Raw genomic sequence first — 6,104 nt, 5'->3', positions numbered from 1 at the left:
ATAAGTACATTCGACCAGAAAGACACAACCTTGAAGAAAACAGAATCATATAAGTACATCAGGTTTCATAGAGCCAAACATTTCAAGTGCTACTCAACTGGCTTTAGGTAAGCCAGTCCTTTATTAGTATAAAAGTGCTTCGTTAATAGTTCTAACGCTCGAAGTGGAGTCGAAAGAGATGAGTTTTCAGTTTGCGCCGGAAGATGTGCAAGCTATCTGCCGTCCTGATGTCAATGGGGAGCTCATTCCACCATCTTGGAGCCAGGACAGCAAACCCACGTGTTTTCGCCGATGGGAACTTGGGTCCCCCTCGCAGCGAGGGCGCAACGAGTAGTTTGGCTGATGCAGAGCGTAGTGCACGTGCTGGGGTGTACGGTTTAACCATGTCCTGGATGTAGGAAGGGCCAGATCCATTCGCAGCATGGTAAGCAAGTACCAGTGTCAGACTACTGCTTGACCTTTCATCTAGAACCCACCTCACCTCTGCCCACTTTGACAACCTAGGATGGCTTAGAGTAGACGACAGAGTACAGCTACTTGCAATGGGCCTGGTCTACAAGATCCACTACACCTCTATGGTACCCATGTACATGTCAAAATTCTTCCCAAAGGTCAAGGAATACCATGATCATAACACCAGAGGGAGCTCCACAAATCATGTGAAACCCAGATTTGGCACAAAAAAGGGGGAATACACGTTTCGCAATTATGCCACATCAAGGTGGAACGCTCTTCCCACAACTGTAAAGGAAAGTAAAACTATACTTACCTTCAAAACCTCTCTCAAAGAGCACCTTCGGGGGAGAGCATTGCAAAACTGGCCCCGGTAATGGTACAAATCTCAACCTGTCGTTCAATGGACAGCTTCCCCCCCCCCCATCTATGTATATACTCGCATGTTAGACTCTGTTACTAACTGTATATCTGTAGACTTGGTATGTCTTAAATGTCCGGTTAGGATGTATTAGAACGAAATCTAAAATGAAAATTGTAAACAAGCAATCTGTATGTAAAAAAACCACCTGTATGTAAATTGTAAATAAGCCATCTGTATGTCAAATATGTCTTATATGTCTTAACCCTCTATGGCATGACTTTTTATTTTGGGAGGAAAAAAATGTTTCACCATGTGTTTTAGGAGCTTAGGGGTCCCTGATATTATATCAATTATAAAATGTGACCCCCCCTCACCCCTCAACCAGGGGTTGGTTTGTTGCCTCAGGGCAACACTGTGCTACGAGGGTATTGAAACACCAAGGATTTCTACCATTCAGAAGAAATAGAAAAAACAACTCTATATGAATTCAAAAGGTTTTCTGTGCGTGTGCGTGTGTGTGTGTGTGTGTGTATATCTGTGTGTGTGTATGTGTGTATGTGTTTGTATGTATGTGTGTGTATGTGTGTGTCTGTGTATGTGTGTCTGTGCGTGTGTATGTGTTTGTATGTGTGTGTGTGGGTGTGTGTGTGTTTGTATGTCTCTCTGTGTGTGTGTCTGTGTGTGTATGTGTGTGTGTGTGTTTGTGTGTGTGTTTGTATGTATGTGTTTGTATGTGTGTGTCTCTCTGTGTGTGGGTGTGTGTGTGAGTGTCTGTGTCTGTGTTTGTCTGTGTGTGTTTCTGTGTGTGTGTGTGCGTGTGTGTGTTTGTGTGTGTGTGTGTGTGTCTGTGTCTATGTGTGTGTCTGTGTCTATGTGTGTGTCTGTGTGCCTAACCCTATGTTGACCTTCACTGTCCTCACTGTCAGACGGAATAGCCCTAACAGCCTGACCGTGTCCCTTCTGCCCATAACAGGTTTTGGGGTCCATTTCCTGTAAATATCAGTAGATGTAAAAACATTGATTAGGTTTATCATTTTATAGCTGAGCACACTTGTATGATATTGCCTGGAAAAAAGTGATCAAGTGGCACAGTGTTGCTCTGAGGCAACGAACAAAAAAACATAGTTTTAGCTAATTAATAAATACATAATAAGTCTTCAAACAATCAAATATACTTCTTTACGTATTCATGCACATGCATGTATTTTTTATTTTAAGTTGTGTACATTTCTAATATGTTAAAAAGTGAAATGTATCTTACCAAGTGGTGGCCCTGAGTTCCCTGCAGTTTTGCTTGCAGAAAGGACTGCTCCACCCCCAGACAAAATGCCACACCCATATAATTCCCTCATTGTATTGGACACCAGCATGTCAGGTGACATTGTGTATATTTAAAAAAATAAAAATATTTAGAGGGCCAGTGTGAGGTCGAAAAAAGTGGTTTGTTGCCTTCGGGTATGGAAGCAAACAAGAGACAGAAGTATTTGAATTTTATTAGACACCGAATTTATAGCATTGAAAATAATTACTTTGAAAATCATACATACGAATGTTTTTGCTCCGAATTTACCTATGTGAAATAAAAATGTAAAAATTCAAGTTAAAAAAATTCGAATGTTCAACTTCAGATCCCAAAAATTCAAGTGAAAAAAATTCGACGTCAAATATTTCGGTGTTTAAAATTCGATGTCAAATATTTCGGTGTATAAAATTCGACGTCAAAAATTGCGATGCAGCCTCATCCGGGCTACTCAGACAGGATAAGCAATCGAGTCCGAATGCAATCAAACCGACTTCTGGCCTATCAGAGCCAAGCGGCAAACCCCGGGACAGTGCGGTGAAGCCCAATGCTGCAAACTGTAGGCGATGGATGCAGATGGGAGCAATTCCCGTAGACCCTATGTTAAAATGTCCAACTTAACATCAGAAAATGAACATGTTTCTAACCTGGATCCACAAAAACATATTCTGTATATAGTTAGATTCCCCCTTCATGACAACGGGACTGCTGCTCCTAGCTCCGTTAGCTCCGTGATGCTACAGCGGCTCAGCGCATGAGGAGAACACTACTTGAACTCGGCCGTGTTTGTTGTGTTGGCTCCTGGTGGACTATTCGTCATGCAAATATAGGATTTATCTGCGGTTGAAACAGACCGTCCATGAATGCAGTTTCTTCGGTAAGTCAACCCTGCGTACTTTATGTTATGTTACTGGTGTTTTTATTAAGCTAACGTTAATGAATGTTTAGAGTTGGGTTAGCATTTGAGCAATCGTAGCTCCATCTGTGCTAACGATGCTATGCGTAGCATTCAAGAGTGTAAAACATTAAGTGGGATGCTACTGTATACCAAAAGGCTTCTGTGCGAGGTTGCTCAAATAAGGTCATCCTTGTACGTTAGATAGTTAGTTTGCTATTTAGGTTACTGTATGCATTGTTAAGGTTCATTTAAATTCGCTATGCTCTACTATAGCATAAAATAGACTAGCTAACGTCAACGTATTGTTGAAGAGAGGCTTAGTGTATATGAAATCAACCTCACAATGAAATGTGTGTATCTTTAAAATATGAACGTCACATTTCAAGATGGTCCAGAAATAACGCTCCCTTAGATATTATAATATGGTTTGTTGAACTGGAGTTATTTATTGCAGCTAACCGCCTATCCGACGAACGACCCAAACATTGTTGTTTTTAATATTATTACCAATGCCTCTTTTAATTGTATTATCCTCACACTTGAGAAACAGCCTCATCGTGGCTGTAGAACAGAACATGTAACTTAATTCCTGCATTTAAGGACGATGAATAGCGTAGTCAATGCTTTAGTGACAAGGAAATTATGTTTAAATAGTAGATATGACGTTATCTGTGACTTCAGTGGAAATGAAGCTTATCCATTGCATTTGTTCAATAGGTTTGTGTCTTACCCTTACGTGTGTGATACATATGAATATGGCATATGAAAACAAATTAATATGACTGACTCATGAAAACCTCATCCAAAGTAACAGTAAAATAAATAGGACCTACACAATAATGCTCAATCAAACTGATACAGTATAAGGACTGTGATATCCAGCAATTTCTGAAGTATAACAATAAGATTATGACCTGTTTTTAAAAGAAGATAAAAAAGTAGTTTGCATGTAAAGAAGTCTGTAAGTAATGTAACTTTACATCTGTTTGTTCAAAGTGTCCTCAAGGTGATCCAGACAGGCTGGACTAGAGGAGGAGAGACAGATCTGGACTTCTAGCAGCAGAGAACTTCAGCACGGATTACAAGGTGCATATACCTTTTTCATGCTTTACAAAGAATGCATAAAGTAATGACTCTAATACACTGATATACATGCCATTAAACATGACTGAATACTAGATCACCTACACATCAGTGATGTTGAGAGCACTTTCTTAGCTAAAGGTTACATTTTACCAAGCAACATCACTTTTTTGTTCAACTTTCACATTTCAATGTATTTAAGGCAAATATTATTGAACATAGTGAGAGCTGCGACCCTTTGTCTTTCAGTGAGACAACCGGACAAAGCAAGCTTCTACAGTTGCACTAAGTTTTGATAACAGTTAAATATTATTTGAATAATACATTTATTTCAATGTTGATGAATTTAGAACGGTTTATTTATAATCTGATTATCTTTGTAGTACACTGTTGGATTTAAAAAACACATTCAAATAAGAAAATCATTATATTTATGAACAAACAAACACACCTCTTTCTTAAATAACACACTTGCTCTGCAATAATATGTTTCTTGATATTTCTGTTAGGAAAGGACACGCCTGAGAGACAGGACTGCTTCACCATGTTCTCTTTCTCTGAGGGTCCAGAAGAACATCCAAGAGGGAAAGGAGAAGCTGATGTGATAAAAGTCAGCTGATCAAATGCATTTGCCTCACTATATGAGCTTCACATCACTTGTGCCTTGTACCGCCGAGTTTGCAACGTCATAAATAAATGGTGCCAATCTTCAGTCAGATGTGAATGTGTAATTTAACATTTTCAGTAAGAATAACGGACAAAAGGAGTGCAAATACAATTTATTGAAATGTGAACTAAAAGTTATCAAGCATGAACCATCACCATTTTTAAAAAAAATAAAAACGAAATAATATACATAAGTTACACTCAATGTTAATCTGTTAATTGACAGGCCTGTGCAGGTGGTAACAGCTATGTCCAGCATGGGCTAAGTTCTGTAGGTGCAGCTGGTGCAGGTCCTCCTCCCTCAGGCCTGGTCCTCCTCGCAGGGAAAGACCCTCAGCCCTCTCTGGCCAAACCAACAGACAGGACGTTCATAAAGCTGAGGTTTCCCCCAAAGTCTCTAATCATCCATTCTGTGATTATGAGAGGGGAACAAATAGTGTAATAGATGCTTTGGAGGATAAGAAATATAAAATTAACTGTTGAGTTGCTCAGTTTTTTAGATTGACAGGGTTTAATAACACAAACAAAAGGAGAGAAATAAAGATTGGTCTTTCAATAAATTGTGTTGATTTTGTCTTTTGAATTGTTTGTCTGAAGTCAAGTAGCTAGAACTGTTACTTATAGTTTTAATGATACAGTCTGGTTATAATGTTTGGAGGAGGCATCACAGGTAAGAGCACCATTTGTTGTGTTCCATCCACAACAAATTGATGTGTGTATTTATTTATCTACTATTTCTTGAATCATTACTGTCAGTCCAAAACAAGAGATTTTGTTTTGGTAACATTTAAAAAAAAAAAACATTATCTCTTTTCCACTACACTATCTTGAATACTTTAGTTTTTACGTCACTACATTTATCTAACAGCTTTAACATTGTAAAGGTGTCACTTCGGACTCTGGGTAATTATGACAGCATATCCTACTATTTTGAGACTTTGAACAAACCAGACCTTAATCTATTAATGTAGAAAATAGTCAGCACATTAAACCATTATGAAATTAATAATTAGTTAGCTCATTGTTCAAAATGAGCTCCAACTACAACAGTTAAGTCAACTCGTGCATCGGTAATAACAATAAATCAAATGATATCATATAATAGTATAACTTGTGTCTACTTTAAATACTTTAACAACACTTTCCTAATTATACTAGCATACTTTTACTAAAGTAACATTAACATGTTTAAATGCAGGGCTTTTGTAAGAGTGTATTTCGTATAGTGTAGCATGGTCTACTTGACTTATCTAACCGATGTGATCGTTATGTTACTTTGCAAACCGTCACCCCCCCCCCCACACACACACACGGTAACGTGATTCACTTCAATTAATGAT

This window comes from Gymnodraco acuticeps, unplaced genomic scaffold (assembly GCF_902827175.1).
Source record: "Gymnodraco acuticeps unplaced genomic scaffold, fGymAcu1.1, whole genome shotgun sequence".
Lineage (NCBI taxonomy): Eukaryota > Metazoa > Chordata > Actinopteri > Perciformes > Bathydraconidae > Gymnodraco > Gymnodraco acuticeps.
This window is presented reverse-complemented; position numbering follows the sequence as displayed.